The sequence below is a fragment of the Caloenas nicobarica genome, chromosome 2, assembly GCF_036013445.1.
Source record: "Caloenas nicobarica isolate bCalNic1 chromosome 2, bCalNic1.hap1, whole genome shotgun sequence".
NCBI classification, from domain to species: Eukaryota; Metazoa; Chordata; class Aves; order Columbiformes; family Columbidae; genus Caloenas; species Caloenas nicobarica.
In genome coordinates, this window is record NC_088246.1 from 66721632 (window position 1) to 66738624 (window position 16993).

Below are 16993 nucleotides of genomic sequence, written 5' to 3' on the forward strand. Positions count from 1 at the left end.
ATGTACATACCAAGACAATCTCATCTACATTTACAGATAGTACCAACAAAACAACAACATCGGGATAGAGAACATCTTGCAGCAGACCTGCAATCCACTGGCTTCTTTTGCCAGGCTTCTGTAAGTGGGTATCCTCATAGCTGGTCACTCCAGATAAGGTTTGCCGCTTTCTCTGACACATGCAGAGTTGGCTTCTTGCAGAGACAAGGGGCAGCCTGGGACTGTCAGTCTTTATCATTTGACCTGACATTCTTGCAGTCGATCCACTAACTGAGAAAAGACGCTAATTAACACATACATAATCTTTGCTTCAGTCTTAAGAGGCAAAAATCATGACAGATGCCAGAACTAGCCGAAAGTTTTCCCAAGGTGGGGGAAATAAATACTAAAATAAATTTGAATGAATGCCAGAATACACGGTAAATAAATGAAAATACGTAAAGGCTGACAAAAATCTGGAGCCAGATTTTCAAGAAACTGGCAAGAGATAAAGGAGGAATCTCAGGAAATGTATTTCAATCCTTGCAAATAAGTTGCAACTTGATGTATTACGGGGGGCGCAGCAGCGGGCATAGGGGGTCCAGCAAGACATTCTCGTTATTAAAACCATAAAAGTTACAAGTGTGACGCTTTCTGTTTGAGTGGTAAAGCGGCATCCTCCAGTGGTGTACATGCGGGCAGACCCTGAACACGCACTAACATCAAAAGGCTTCACATTTTCCCAAGCCCCTGCTCCCAGATTGGTGACATCAAGCAGGAAAATGGCTGTGCCTGAACATCTGTTAACGTCTCGATCCCCACTTTGCCTACCGAGGGGTCCCGGCAGGCCCTGGCACACGCAAACCCCACTGGAACAGGGTCCATGCAACATCCCCACCTCGCAAAGGCAGCGGCGTGGCTGGGGTTGCTGGGCGCTACTTGAAAATGCGCTTCCCATTCGGGCCCCCTGGGTGCGATCAGGCAGCAACTGCACCGGAGTTAGGCAGAAACTAGGCAAACAGCTCTCCCCAGCCGTAAGGAGCATGTCACACGCAGTGTGGGCTCTCTGACAGCACTAACCTGCTGCAGTCAGGCTGCTTCTGCTGCACTGAGCCAACGAAAGGGGTCTGAACGCGTAAACTTACCTGAGACAGCGCGACTACGACATCGACCGAGGGAGCGCATTCACTTTTTGAAAGGGCGTTAAATTAAGTCTCGGGCTTAGTTTTTGGGCAACTCGCGCCAGCTGTTTGCGGATGGGAGCTCCTAGCCCCGAGACACCAGGGTACGCGTTGCCCCGAGGAAGCGGGAAGTGGGATGTAAATATATTAACAGCGATATTAACGTGGTTACCTCCTCGCCGCCGAGCGGCGGGGCGTACCTCGACGAGGACGATGCCCCGCTGTGTCCCCCCAGCGGGGCGCGTTGGGGTCAGCGCTGCCCCCGCGCCCCCCACCGCTCTCCTAGCCCGGCGAGCAGGGAGCTCGCCCCGGGAGAGGAGCCGCCTCCGGGCAGCACCGGCACCGCGGCGGGCAGGGCCGCCCTCAGCCGCCTGGCCCCGGCGGCAGGCGGCGCTCCGCGGCCGGCACTGGGTGTTGCGGCGGGGCCGCGCCGATCCGGAGCGAGCCGGGTCGAGTTGGGGAGGCAGGAGCGGGGCGCAGCGCCGCGATGGAGCGGGGAGCAGCCGGCCCCGGCAGGGACGAGGCAGTGCCTGAGGTGAGAGGGGGCCGCGGGGCGGGTGGGCGAGGGGCTGCGCCTGTGCCGCCCGCCCGGCTCTGGGTGGCGGCAACTTTGCTGCTTGCAGGCGGCAGCGCCCACCAACTTGTCGCGTCCCCTCTTCGCCCTGAGCCATGCGCGGGCAGAGGGGCGCAGCGAGAGCCGGGGCGAAGCGCAGCCACCCCGTCCCGTGCCTCGCTTTCCCTCCCGCCGGGGCGAGGAACGGCGGGACCCCGCTGCCCGCCTACTCCCGGCCCCGGCGGCGCTGCCCGCGGGCGGGCGTCATCCCTGGGCTGCGCGGTGGCCGCTGCTGAGCCGCCCCTGCCCGGACACCCCGGCCGGCCGCCCTCCCGCACCTCCCGACTGGCAGCGGCAGGTAACGGGTCTGGCGCTGGCAGCGGGGGTCGGCGGCGCTCGGAGCTGTAGAGGGGGCGCAGCGTCTGCGCCTGCCTGAACTGCCTGAGAGTACTTTTTTGCTTGCTTGTTTTTTTGGGGTGGCGTTTCGTTTTTGTCACAGAAACGGGGTGCATTGAGCTGTCACTGAAATGACGATGGCGTGCCACACCATCCTGTAGTTTTTGTTTCGGCACAGCTCATGCTGCATTCTCGGGTCTTTCACAAGGTTTACACAAAATTAAGTCTTTAGCCAGGTCGCAACACCTGCTAAATAATATTTATAGCTAACATGATTATGAATTTCAGTTTGGATCCTAAGCAAAATTTGCTCTGAATATGCGTCAGTCATAGTTAATGTTTGCTAAATGCGTTACTAACAATTTGAGTGCATATTCTCAGTAAGATCAAACCATAAATTGTGAAGGAATATCAAGGGTCTGTCTTGATTCAGAACCACACCGTATGGTTTTAACATACTGGCTTCAGCACTGGCCCTGAAAACAGGGGTTAAGATTTGTCCCGAGGAAGAAGGTTCTTGTCCATAAGACCCTTGACGACCCTGATAACTTCTAGTGGAGTCTTTCGGGAGAGGAGAGCTCTCTTTCTGTGCAGTGTTTGTGCCGGAGTTACTTTTGCAGGAATTTCTTATCACATCTTTCTCCCTGGGGGGGAAATTAGCTCGGTTTATAAAAGTGACAAAACCTCTGCCTGAGAGCATGTTTTTAGTACAGCCTGCAGCACCAAAGTTATTTCAGAAGGAAAGGTGCCTTTAAAGTCTGCTTATCCACCCTTGGCTATTTCCATCGTTCCGAAATGACTTAAGGCTGACCTTCGGAGAAAGAAGACAGCATTGCTGAGAGGATTTCCAACCTCTTTTATTTGCTTTTTTTAAGGCTTCCCTAAAACAAACACGCAGAGCATTTGGAAGGAAAACTATGATTGAATATTCAGCACTTCTTTCATTTGGATAAAAGCTGATGGACATTCCCACTTGTTTTGGAAAGGTTTCTATTCAAGCACAAGAGATCAGATTTGACACTGCTGAAGTAAAACATGAGATAAGGCAAAGGAAAGTAGTCCTTTTTTATACATCAATCTTTATGTGGGGAAATGAGGTTTAAAACTAGGTGAATTGTCTCAGGTTTTTTCCCATGACACTTTTATTTTGGTGGGTTAATCAGTGTATTAGTTTCTGTGAAAACTGAAGGCTTACGCCTTTTAAAAAATAGTAGCAATATCACCAGATACTTTCAGGCAGTACTTATCTGAGAGACTACTGCACTTGCTAGGAGATTAACAGCACTTGGCCTTACGCCTCTGGTCTTGTGCCTAATAATACATTGTGGGAGCACTGCATTAACTGTCAGTAAATGTCTGTCATCTCTTTTGGCTTAATTACAGAATCGTTTTTAAACAGCACACAAAGGAAAGTTTCGGGTTCAGGTTTTAAATGTGATATAGCTCTGTGTATGAATCACTCTTGTGGTGCCTGGATCTATTGGTGGCGTCCCCACTAATAAAGCTCTGCTTTGTTTATGTGGCTTTGGTTTTGAAGCCCTAAAATGTATGAGTTATTTTTTTAGCACCTCTATGTTAATAAAACAGATGAGACAAGAGTTGAAGTTGTGCTTCTTTGCTGAACAGGATGCTTAGACAGGATTGTGGTGGTCTTCGGATGCTTCTCATCTTTCCCTTTTCTTTGTTGCTCTTGTATTTGACTCTGGGAGAAATCCTTTTAAATGCCTGACTACAATTTCAGTCTAAGAAATTGCTCCCAGGTAATCGGATTGTGCCTTGCACTGAACCCAGTAGCATCTGCAATCAGACAGGATCAGAAATAAAGCCAATGCTGAATGGATTTTTATACACTGTGGAAACCCTCCTACTTCTGTAGCATGAGACCTGTCTAATTGGAGAAGCTAGAGCCAGAAAAGCTGGTGGGAACTGACGGTGCTGTAGCTAACCTGCGCTAACATCGTGCGCGGGCACTGTTGGTTCAGGGCAAGAGTACCTCAATGGTGAGTTACTCCAGAGTATTGTCTTCTGAATACTCAGCATAGCATTTAGCTTGTGAACTTGCATGTAGACAGCTATTTGATTGTTTATTTTGAGCAACTGGGAGAAAGACTGAACTGGATGTGATCACTGTGTGCTCAGATTGTTTGCAGGGCAGAAAGAGAGGCAGCATTTTAAGACTGAATGGGTGATTTAAAAAAATGTTCAGGAAACAGAAAACTGGAGGTAGTGAAAACTCTTAAATATTTTCTAAAGGTCTAAGTGACTGAAGAGCCTTTCTCCTATTTAAAAAAATGACATAGGCAGTCAAGAACCAGAGTTTTAAATCTATGATACAGATGGGTCTCAGTAGAGAGTTAAAAAACTTTGTCACATGTATATAAAGGATAAAGATTGTTCATTTTCAAATTTTTGGTAGCTTTACTGAAAAAATGAAGAAGCCATATCAGCTCTAGCCAGGTACCTCTTTAAATATTTGGTGGGCCTTGCATTGCATTGAGTAGTTTATTTGCTTAAGACATCAGTTTTAAGTTACATGACTTGCATGTTTCCCTACTCAGATTAATGTCTTCATCAGATTGATTATGACATCTTTTATGATCAATGGTCCTTAATGCTTCATTTGCATCAGTCAGGCATTTTTAAATACCTATTAATTAAACCTGACAACTTCAAATTACTTTCTACTGCTTTTCTGGTGTGTTATAATTTGTATTCTTATTCTGTATCACAGCTGAACCTACATCCCATTTCAGGGTGCAGTTTAGCCAAACGGAAAGTCAGAGCCTGTTGCTTCTGTTCCTCTTGTGTAGTGTCTCACCTGTGGAAGAACTTTTCCTTGTTCCTCCCTTTTTTCTTTTTCAATAGGACTAAGATACCAAGTGAATTAAGATTCTGTGCAATATGGTTAAATGGTGAGCAGAATAATGTTTTTGAAGACTCTGGTGCTGGTCATAGTGGCTTTCCCCTGGCTTCCCAGCAGAATGGGTGGACACTTCCCATGTTACTCAAGATGAGAGAGAGGCCAGAGTCCCTCTGCTTTCTTAATGTTGTCCTTCTGCCCTTACCAACTCAGAAATCATCAGTGATGTTTTACTGAAACCTGATGTGCTTTACATTTTAAAACTTTCAGTGCTTCCACTAACCTTAGTTGCGTATATTCCACTGAAGAACAATTTCTGGAGCATTATTCTTCTTATTAAATATTTAAAAGCTCTTTATGTTTTTTCACCCTAGAAAAAGATGAGAAGTATACACTCTCCTAGCTTCTTATAATAACATGTACTGACATTTATGATAGTTGTTCAGGTTTTACCAACAAATTTGCCATTTCACAACCATTTGGTGGTAAAATCTAAAATTTTAAAGCAAACCAGAGGTTTGTGATATTTTTTCTGATTACAGAAAACGAAAGGAAGAGTTTAAATTACTGTAATTGAATCGAGTCACTGTAACGTGTTCCGACTCCTGAGTAGAAAAGGTCCCAAATGATCTCTTTCTCATTGTCTTTCAGGATTCTAAATAACCACATTAAAAATAAGGATAATTAAGACTGTTAACTGTGATGCCAGCTATTGGTAAAAATAAACATAAAGCCACTATGTTTGCAGGATATCTACACAAATAATGGTTCTCCATCCTCTGTGTTACTTGGTTAACTAGTGTGTTGTTTTCTGAGCTCCCTTGGTAGTATTGGTGAAGTTTGTTGAAAACAAGGGATCCAACTAATGCATATTAAATTAGAGTTCTGTGCAACTGGCAGGAGGTAAATCAGTATTAGACAAATGGGAAAAAACATGAGTGTTTGAAAGGAAAAACGTTTTGCTCAGGATTTTAGGGATATTAAAGCAACTGAGACAAAACTAAGGCATTAAAAACGTATCCTTTCAGTGTTATTTCAAAAGGCGAAGAATTGCACATGCTGGTGATTATGGAGATTATTATCTTTTTCAGAGCTTCATGTTTCTTGAAGAAACAAAGTATTTAGACTGAGGTGGTACCCACAAGATGCACTTTGTAAATATTAATGGTGTGGGGGTTTTTTGACAATTGAGTTAGAACCATTTGTCTCAATTAGGAGAATAAATAGACTGATATCAGCTGGGCTGGGAATTACAGGCAAGATCCAGCACTGACTGTGTGCAGGGTTGTCTTGAGCCAGGATGCTCACTGCTCGCCTTTCAGTGAACAGGAGCCCCACAGGAGCAGCTGTGGGCAAGCTGCTGATACCATTTTCCGTCCAAACTCCATCACTCCCCAGGTGGAAGGGGGTGGCGACACTTAATAGAGTCATAGAATCATTTAGGTTGGAGAAGACCCTTAAGATCATGGAGTCCCACTGTTAACCTAACACTGCCAAGTCCACCACTATGTTGGCTTTGCTTGGTACACCTGGAATTTTAGCATGGTCCCCTGGGAACTTTGGAGAGAAATGATAAATGTAATTATTTTCTGAGAAGAGCCATTCTGAATGTGTATATCTCTTGCCATCCTGTGATTTTTTTTTTTTTTTGCAATTGTTTCTAGTCTACATAATTGGAACGATCTGATAATGAGGTTTCTCAGGCGTACTGTAAAGCAGGCATCATGTGTTGGTTGTGAAGCAAATTCCTTACATGTGTGATCATTTTATGCATATTTACTGCACTGTCTGAATTGCAAAACATCAGTAACTTTAAAATGTTTAAGAAGATACTAGACAGATGAAGGAAAAAGGGGGAGGAAAAGTAATTTAGGGTAAACCATCCTCCAGGAATTTGGTACAGCTGTGAGAACAATTTTTTTTGCCAAGCCTTGTACCCCTGAAAAATATACATAACTTCTTAATGTCTAGCTCATTTCTGAGATTTTGAGATTTTTGTCTATCCAGGGTGTTGAACAGAGCTGGATACTGAATAGAAAGCTCATTTCCACCCACTTTTTAATTTCTCCAGTTAGAATTGCACCTAAGCTATTGCTTTTAAATCTTTGTCACATCAAACCAGCTTTTATTCAAGGAAAATACTACTTGGTTACTTGCTCAACTGGAAACAGGTATCTCTTAAGGCAGATCTGCTTACTATAGTGACTTTGAAGGTGTGAAAATCTGCATCATTTTACAGCCTCTCCCTTTCACTGCCTCCCCCCGCCTCGGTCCCTCCCTTGCCATGGAGTTCAGCAGCACATGGATCCTGAGCACTGATTTCTATGCCTTATACTGTTGCTGTTTCAGGTGGGTTTGGGATTACTGGGCTGTTACTGGCCTGAGCTGGAATTATGTCATTCACAGTGAAACTCAAAATTTGGTTACAGCTGAAATGACACTGAATGGGGTGAGTAATAGTATAAGAACACCAGATTCAGCATCAACAACAATAGGAATGTGCTAGTTTAACCGCACAAGTGAGGTAGATTAATGAAGGAAATAATATATAATTTCCGTTAATGAGTTGAGGTTATGTTACTTGCATGGGTGGTGTGAAGCAGTGTCAGCCGGGAGCCCAGCTCACTGTCTGAAGTTGGTTATCACACTGATGGATGGATTTTTCAATGTGTGGAAAAATATTCGGGGGGCGGGGAAGGAGAGTATATTTTTAAAAAGAGGAATATCCTGTGTTGGAAATGAGATAGAAACAATTGCTAGAGAAAGTGCCTTGTCATCACCGGGAGTCATTGAACAGCCAAAATAATAGGATAAAGGATAGACTGAGCTTGAGGGAAAATAAGGGTTTTTGAACTTCTCAGAGTGAAGTGCAAGAATCCTAGGTACTCTGTGCCAAACATTGTGATGGGCAGCAGAAAAACCAGTTGTTTTCCTGCAGATTTTCAGTACAGTGTTTTTCAGCTGGTAAAACCAGGAAACCAGAGCCTCTGTGGAGAGTCTGCAATCACAATATAAATTCATTCAACAAAACTCTGAGTGAAACCCAAGTCTCTTTAGTTTAGAGCTTTTAAAATATTATTCCGAGGCTAAAGTCTGTATGGGTTAGGATTCTACTCTATTCTGACCTACAAGGATGAAATTTTTACTTGGCTCTCAAGAATAATTTCTCTTTCCTCACAAACTGCCTTTGGTAATGTTATTGAGTTAAGGAGGAGATACTTTAAAAAGCAGATATTTCCTACTATGTGGAATTTCAGTTTCTAATTCTGACATGAGAAATTATTGCTTTTGGAGATCACCTTCTAATGTGCTTCAAGTTAATGAAGGTTATGACAGACCATCAAGATTGATACCATCTTTCCATACTTCATGCTTCCTTTCCTCTTTTTTTAAATTTTTTTTCTTGTAGCGAATTTGCAGTTGTATTCTGATGGTGGAAAGTTGCAGCGTGTCTCCACAGACAGGCTTGTACCACTTTGATACTGTTACTGGATCTCTTGCCATCTTTTCAGGCTGGAAGACACTGTGTTTCATCTGAGCTGTTAAATTTGTTTACAACAACACACGTTGACCTAGTTCTGAGTTTACCCCCATGCCGGTCTTACCTGCCAGACCTAAGCAATCAGTGAAGCTGCAAGAGGTTTGTTTCTGGTTTCTATTGATGTGTATGGGTATGCGCACTTTGAATGATATCATTTATATGATATCTTTTCAATATCCAGAAGCATACAGTGAAATATTGACCCAGTTACGTTTAATTGTAGAGACAGTTCCTGTGGCAGTATTTACGTTAATATATTGTCTTAGTTCCCAGCTAAGTTTTATGTATCTTTCACAGCTTGTCATCCAGCTGAACTTGTATTCATTAAGGGAAAGTCATGGTACCTCAGTGCCTTAGGGATATCTCTGTTCTTCAGCCTAGAAGATGGCAGGAACAACTCCAGTCATACCAGTTCTGGTTCAGATACAGTAAGTTTGCTGTAAGTTTTGTACCTGGAATAGTTTTCCTACTGTGTTCTCATCTCTCATGTTTTTCAAGTTCATTTATTCAGGTTTGCCTTTGAGCTGTAGTTTTTAATGTTATCAGATACCTGTAAAGACATCAAAGGTGTTTCAGGAAGGACTTTTCTGTGTATGACACTAAAACCTGTGAAAACCTTTGGAAATATATATGGGCAAGGGAAGCTAATCAGGGTTGTGTATGAAAGAGAGAAGTAAGAGATATTTTAAAAGTCTTTTCACGACAAGTTGAGGTAGTCTTGAAGCAGGTATAAGGCTCCGTTTTATACCCTCTGATTTAGAAACAAAAGGTTGGGTCCTTTGAGGCTTAGAAGTGCACTGTATGCACAACCTTTTCTTTATCCACGGAGAGTAGAAGTGCCATTATCCTCCATGCTTTTGAGAGTCCCAGCATTTGATAATTGTAGATTGCAAATCTCCCCTTTTGTGTGTATATTCTTCAATGTAAATGTCACTAAAATATTTCTCGGGTTAGTATTAAATTTAGTGTTTCCCTAAACCCCTTATTCTGAGTTCAGCCTCTCCTGGTAGTTTTATGAGGCCTCAAGCTGTTAAGGCTTCCTCTGACTGCAGGAGGAGTTGAGTTTGCTCTGCAGACCACTGTTAGGGGCTCTGCAATGGGAGCAATTCCAGGCTAGGTGGCAGGGAAATGTTCTTCTTGGCTCTGCTGAGGTAAATCAAAGGAGCCTGTCCAGATCTACCTTGGTGTAAATGAGAGCACATCTCAGTCCTAGATACATCTCAGTCCTAGATCTTTGGTCTTGTATTTCTTTGTACTTGTATTGTGGTCTGGAGTTAAAACCCTTAGAGTTATGGATTAATAATATATTATCCTTGGGCTAAGCAAGAGTAAAACTTCTGATTTTATTTCTTTCCTAACTTTAAAATAAAAATTTGTGAGAAGATCTTACATTCAGTGCCTAATCCTGTCAGACTTTAGCCTTTATGAGTAATTCTTACTCACACAAACAATCCTACTGAATCCTTCAGTGTCCTGAAGCTGATGGACTAATGTAAGTACGGGATTTCAAGAGTGAGTCCTTATAGAACGTTTAAAAACCTTTTATTTATCAAATCTTATACATTCTAATTACTAGTTCACGGTTTGTATTCTTTGTCATGTTAATAAGTGTGGTGAATCATTTTTAATAGCTGTTGTGTTTCTCTGTAAGCTCTGATAGTGTCTGTGGTTAGACTGTGACAAATAACACCTGTTCAAATGCTGTACATGTGTATGTGCATGCTTCTCAGAAATATGCTTTTCTTTTTCATATCAAACATGTTGCCTTATGCAACAACCTACTGCAATTCTAAATGCTGGATTTTTTTTCCTTTTTTTTTTTTTTTTTTAACATTGTCTAGAATTAATTTATTCCACAAATAAAGGGGTCTACCTTTAGCTTAAGTGAGAGAAGACCAGTGCATGATCGAAGGCCCGTACTTCAGTATGTTTTAATGAACTGGATTAATTGATCTACTTGTTAAAAAAAAAGTGTTGTAGGGGGTGCACATCACAGAATCACAGAATCAGTGTGATAAAACAAAGACGAGGATTTGTCATGTATAATGTCAATAGCCTGATTCTTTCCTGAAGCCTCTGGAGTCAACATTTCCCTGGGCTTTTCTTGCCTCCTTAAGGTTGAGAAGGTTTATCAAGCACCATCTAAAGATCAAAGAGAGTTGGTGACATGATTTTCTTCCACCCACTTTCTGCTTCCTTGGCATCCGTTGTTCTGATTATTTATGCTTTAATATCCTTGCAAAAAGGACAGTGTCTGTTTGTTGTTCTTTTACCCCTGAAAGTATGGGTAAATTAACTAATTATGACTGTAAGCTAAGGGTACTCTTTATTGTAGAATGCTAACAAGCACCAGGAGTGAGATAAAGAGTAGGCTCAATGGTGGCTTGTGCAGTGTTGAGCTGTGCAGATTAATACCTGTTTAAACTCTCATTGCATCTCGCTGGAAGAAAGAAAGAAAAGCCAATTACCACTGTCCTGGCCTTCATGGTGTTGGCAGTAGCTTAGACAGGATAGATTTCATCTTTCCTTCCAGTACACTTTGCTACCATCACTTCAGAGATCTCTGCAGGGTCCAGGCATCTTAGGCTCTAGTCCTTGCCTTGAACGTTGTCACAAGAGCTACATGAGGCCCATAATGACCTACTTAACAGCATTTTGACAGTGCTTTCCTTCTCAATAACCTAGTTATTGCCTGTGTACCTTCCTTAGCTCAACCAGCCTCAATTGCAGGCAGAACTGTTGAGGAGACAGAATATAGATCTCGGAGGATTTCATAGAAATAATTTGCAATCCTGGCAGAGAGTAATATTTTCTTAATTATCTTTTCCCATGAATCTCAAGAATCCACTGGAGTATGTCAGTTCATACCACTCTTGGCGTTCTCAAAAGTGGACCACTATTAAAAGGTAATTGTCTCACAGAAAGATCCTACTCTACAATTTTTAAGTTATTCTTTGCATCACTGGAGATTTCAGTGCAAAATAATGAAGCAAGAGACACAGCTGCAGTTATATTAAATAGCACAAAAAGGCATAATTGAAATCAGACCCTTTATTTTCAGAATCTAAATGAAAACACAATGTTAGTGTTTAGAAGCAAACTGCCCCAAAAGCAGGATCTGTCATGATTGTGCATTATGAGATTCCTTGAACCTTCTAATGAATTGTGTTGTATTAGCCGCTGCTTTCTCTATCCTATTTACATTTATGAAAGCTAGTAGAGGTGGTCTGACTTTGAGCCATTCATTGTTAGAATTGCTGGCCATTCATAATATAATGATCCATTTTCACTTAAAATAAGTTAGTATAAAATTGCACAGATTGGTATTTTGACTTTAAATGGTGCCAGGTCAAAGTAGAACAGCAGTGTTCGGGCTGTTTATCTGTACATCTGGCATTATTTTCTGTCTTCTGTTGTCATCTGCATGAGTTTTGTCTCCATTCATTTTGTGCATTCACATACCCATTCACAGGGATAACAGGTGTCTCAAAGAGCCACCTTACATAGCTTCACAGTCATCAGCTGCATATTCATTGTGCTGTCGGAAAAACAGACGTAAATCCTTACAAGCTAGGCTCAGAAGTGCCTGCCTTCGGGTTTCTGAATGAACTCCCAAGCCGCAGGTTTGGTTTATGTGCTGCCTGCACCATGTGTGTCCGCTACAGGCGAGTCCCTGCTCTGTATTGCCCTCCCGTCGTGCTCCCTGGTTACTCCACTCGAGAGCTGTGTAGTGTGACCCCAAGCTTTTCTGCAGCCTGCACAGCTGAGTTTCCATTCTCTGGAAAACAGAGTACTAGAAAGTGTGGGAACACGCAGGAAAATAGGCATCTAGATATCTTTAGCATAGATTTAGGATACAGCCAGGTTTTGTACCTGTTTGCAGAAGGCAGCAAGCACTCCAGACTAGACATTAGCATTATCATTTGGTTTTGTTTTTTATTTCTGCAGGAGTGTTTCTGAACCCCTGCCACACAGCCAAGGCTGAGTCAAAGCTGGGAGCAGGCACATACCTTAGTCCCATTAAAATGGGATGGTCTTCAGAGGTAGCTGCCTTCAATCCTTTAAAAGGACAGACCTGGGCCTGCTGTTTTCTTTGGAAGGGCAGTGAGGTGGGATAACAGTGACCTTGAGTTGGAGCCATGAGACTGGGAATGAATTTGCCTTCTGCAGCAAAAACCTCTAATTCTGAACATCTGGGGCAGTGCTCTGGCTTCTTGGCTGGGTGTTCTCTTCATCTTCCATGCTGAAGCTGTGCCACCCGTGCCAGAAACTCTTGGGGCTGGACTGAGGAGGCAAAGGCAAGAAGGCATGTGATGCTGTGCCCTGTATCGGTGATGGTATGTAGCTTCCTTCTCATATAGTGAGAATGAAGATGAAAGATGATGAATGACTGTGATAATGAAACGGGTATCCCTCTGCCACTTCTGTAATTTTATGTGAGCCAACTGGTAAGTGTTGGAGTGCCAGGAAACAACATGTGGGTTTCCAGAGATCTGAGGATGGTTTTAAAAACATTTTTATGTTGCTTACTCACCCATGTTACATTTCTGATACACCAGTGTGTTCTCAACAGCACAGCAGTAAGTATGATATTAGTACAGTTATGGTTAGTTTTTGTAATTATGTAAAAGCAGTTTCATTTATCGGTTTTTATTTCCCACCCGCATTTTTTACTGTATGTTCTGAAATGTCTCTGAAACAAACAACATGGTAGCAGTAGAGGTTGTTAAATCCACAGCCTTAAAGGAAACTAAACGTTTTTAACAGAAAACGAGACAAAGCTCATTAATGAAATGTGTGTTTGTGTGTCAGACTGAGTGCTTTCTTCCTTGCAGTTGCACTTACTGACTCAGATATGGTTCTGGCGACTTCCAGTGCCTGCCCGTCCCTGGAGGGACAGCCTCTCTGCTTGGTGGGGGAAAAGAGAAGTATGAGACCTGACCCCTGACTTCTATCCTTTTTTTTTTTTTTTTAATTTCTTGAGTGGAGTGGCAGGCACGAGTGTGAGAGAGGGAGGCAAGTCCCTTGGAGCTTTGTGGAGGTCGTCTTCCAGCACACAGGGACAGCCTGCTCCTGTGCCTCTGAGATTACCTTCTTGAAGAGAGACCAGCCTTCCTGGACTAGTTTGCGCTTCAGGACTGCCTCCCAATGGACTCTGCCAACCAACCTTCTGAACAGGTCAAAGTCTGCCCTTCAGAAGTCCGAAGTGTCAGTTCTGCTGACCACCCTTCTAACTTCTCCAGGGATAGTACACTCAATCATTTCATGATCACTATACCCAAGTCATCCTACCATGTTTCTGAGATAGCAATTAAATCATAGCTTCTCTGCCTCACAAGGGCTTCCAGCTCCTCCTGTTTGTTGCGCATGCTGCATGCATTGGTATAGATGCACTTCAGCTGAGCCATTGATTCCGCTGGGAGGGCAGACCCAAGGGCCTCGTTAGCACTACCCTCAGAGGCCTGCGTGTCACCCCTGGGTGTGCCTCTGCCACACCTGGTTTCCTCCCCCTTCAAATCTAGTTTAAAGCCCTCTCAATAAGTCCTGCTAACTCCTGCCCCAGGATCGTTTTCCCCTTTTGAGACAGGTGCATCCCATTTGTCGCTAGCAGGCCAGATGCCATGTAAGCTGAACTATGATCAAAAAACCAAAAATTCTGCCGGTGACACCAGTCCCACAGCCAGATATCGATCTGATGGGTCTTCCTGTATCTTTCCTCGTTGTACCCTGCAACTATGGGGATAGAGGAGAACACTACTTGTGCTCCTGATCCCTTGACCCAGGGCCCTGAAGTCTCTCTTGATTGTCTTTAGTTTTCCCTTTTCAGTTTCATCACTGCCTACCTGAAAAATTATTAGTGGGTAGTATTCTGAGGGCTGTAGTGAAGCTGTTGTTTTGTTATAACACGTGTTACAGGGATAGATTTAGGCTGGGCCTTGCAGAGCTAAATTTAGCTCTTCTCCCACTGCCTCTCTGCCCTGATCCCTTGATGCAGTGCAAGGGAATTGGAACAACACTGTGGCTTCCCTCTGCCTCCTCAACCCCACATGACACTCATAAGGAATCAGAGACAAAAAGTGTCACACATGGAGCGAGAGACTGTCACTTGTCCCTATCAACCACTGTGTGTCTGTGACTCAGCCTGCCACGGACTTTCAAAGGAGCCTCTGTCCCTGTTGCATCAGCAGATGCAACATGTGTGGTGCATCTGCTCCTTTCAAGGGTGCCTAAAGCGCTGAATACATATTTCAGCACCATGAGGTGGGGTGAGAAGACATTAGCCTGCAACTAAATACTAGTTGTAAAGTACGTGCAGCTTTGGGGAAGAGTGAGCTAGTGGAATGAAGTGCACAGAGCTGATTTCCTCCAGAGAGGATGCGAATGAAGGAGGGTTAGACAGCAGCATATGGCAGTTCAGCTCTGCACAGGCACTGTGCAAAATGCCATCTCCGTATTTAGTAGATCAGCTTCCTCTGCGGGTGTCCTAACCCGATTCTGTAGCAGACCTAATTCTTTCCTTGATAACTGAACGGATTTGGTCTGGAAACAGAGACTCTTATGATTTCTCTGACTGAAGTTTTTTCCAGAGAGAAAGACACTATCAACTTCAAGACAAATAACATATGTTAGAGGAGAATTTTAGGAGGCAGCATACCAAAATCTTAGGCCAAACCCAGAGAAAACATTTGGAAAGCATTTCAGAAGTAACTAATTACAGAAGAAAGAATAATTGGGGGAAAAAAGAAAAAATCATGAACAAAAAACCCCATTTACTTCCGTCTGCTCCTGAGCTGGACAAAATCAAGGGAAAATCTTCGCTTAACCATAGACACATCTTGCAAACATCTGCAGGCTTCCTCCTGCTCTGAAAGATCTGCTGGGAGGGGAAGCACAGATAAGAGGAGACAAGGGCTTAGTAGAAAGAGAAGTTGTGTTTGGTCTGGCAAGTTGTACATTTTTATTGTCATTTGAAGCTACCTTAAGCTCGATCTCATGCTCTGTGGATCACCTTGAAGAAGTCACAGAGCACTGTCATGGGTTGGTGAGCAAATGGTCGTAAGTTGCCCACATAACTAGAATGATGTGGTCTGAGTATAGCCAGAAGGCCAAATATGACAAAAATAGCTCAGTGTAACCGATAGATTTTGTTTTCCTATATACGTGACCTTCTTATGGCCGTGCATGATTATTCTCCACGTTTCAAATCATCATAAGAAATACTCATTTTCAGAGCAAAATTAGAGCAGGAGGCACACAGAGTATTTGTTAAAATGTTTACTTTCCAGCATATTGGTAGTCTGGTATAAAACTTGCTGGCCTCACCCTCCTAAAGTAAAAAAGAGATGTTAAAACAATCTGTATCCATCTGCCTTAGGGAAAGCAGTGAGATGGTGTGATTTCACTCAAGCTAGTTGGAGTATTGTAAAAGTTATGAGGAGAAGGAAAACTTAAAAATGTTTGTTTATTCATTGACTAGGAAAGGTAAGGAAATATATATTTTTTTTTTTAGGAAGAGAATGCACTTTTGGTTTTATGGTTTGTATAGTATTCCCCATTTATAGTTCTAAGCATTGAATGGCAGCTGAAATAAGACTAATCAAGACTAACTAGAGACGTGTGCTCAAAATTTGTCATTATCTCTTGTCAAGGTTATAGTCTGTCCTTATGTCATCTTCCACTGGTATTGAATTTCAGTAGACAAAATTTTGAATGTTTTTAGAACTGCCAAGGGTAATCAATTGAGATAAATCTGTGGAGGTAAAAGAAGTTGAGGGAAGATGAAGAGTGCTGAAAGTTAATTTAGTAAACTGTAAGCTTAATGGTTATGTGTGCCATCTAGAAGTAAGAAAGAAATCTAATAAAAATAAAGGAAATTTGATACCAGTTTTCATCCTAGAAGGTAAACAATTATATGAGAAAGAGGGGCAGATGGAAGGTTAAATGTAAGTGTTGCAGATATATACTGGAAGTTTCAAGCAATAAAATTTGCAGAATTAAAAAGAAATGGGAAGATTTAAAGTATCAATTATTAGAGCATAAAATAACTCATACGAAAAGGTATTAAGAATGAAAGGAATATAATTCAGTAAAGCAGAATGACTCCGAAATAAATTGTGAATGCACCAATTATACATTTTCTTATTCTGTTTGAGGGAGCTTTTGCACATTCTGAATTTTATAATATTCTCTGACCAGATTTATTTTCAATGAATCAGGTGTGATTCTTTTCATGCAGAAACTGCAGATGTATAAAGGGATACCATAACAATAATTTACAACATTAAAACTTAGAATGTGTTACTTAATATGCAATATCCTCTAGACTAAATAGCCAAATCTTCATTTGGCTTCTGGTTTGTGTGTTTACAGTCATTCAGATATGAAAAATTTACATTTGAGCATAGACAGCTGCCCTTGAAAAGGCATTTGAATCACTGAATAGCTAATTAGTTGATACAATTACGTGGGCATATTTTGTACAT

General features: G+C 42.5%; 1 protein-coding gene across 2 annotated transcripts in view; it reads left to right on the top strand.

The window, feature by feature from the left end:
• The first annotated feature begins 1608 nt into the window (after positions 1-1608).
• Positions 1609-16993, top strand: part of KCNG2 (potassium voltage-gated channel modifier subfamily G member 2) — a 65497-nt gene continuing 50112 nt past the window's right edge. Inside the window, exon 1 of one of the 2 annotated variants that reach the window (XM_065628696.1) lies at positions 1609-1695. The gene's annotated coding sequence lies outside the window, so the exon portion shown is untranslated. Of the gene's footprint in view, positions 1696-2043; positions 2072-16993 lie in introns of those variants that run through there. The other variant, XM_065628698.1, reaches the window with a different exon arrangement.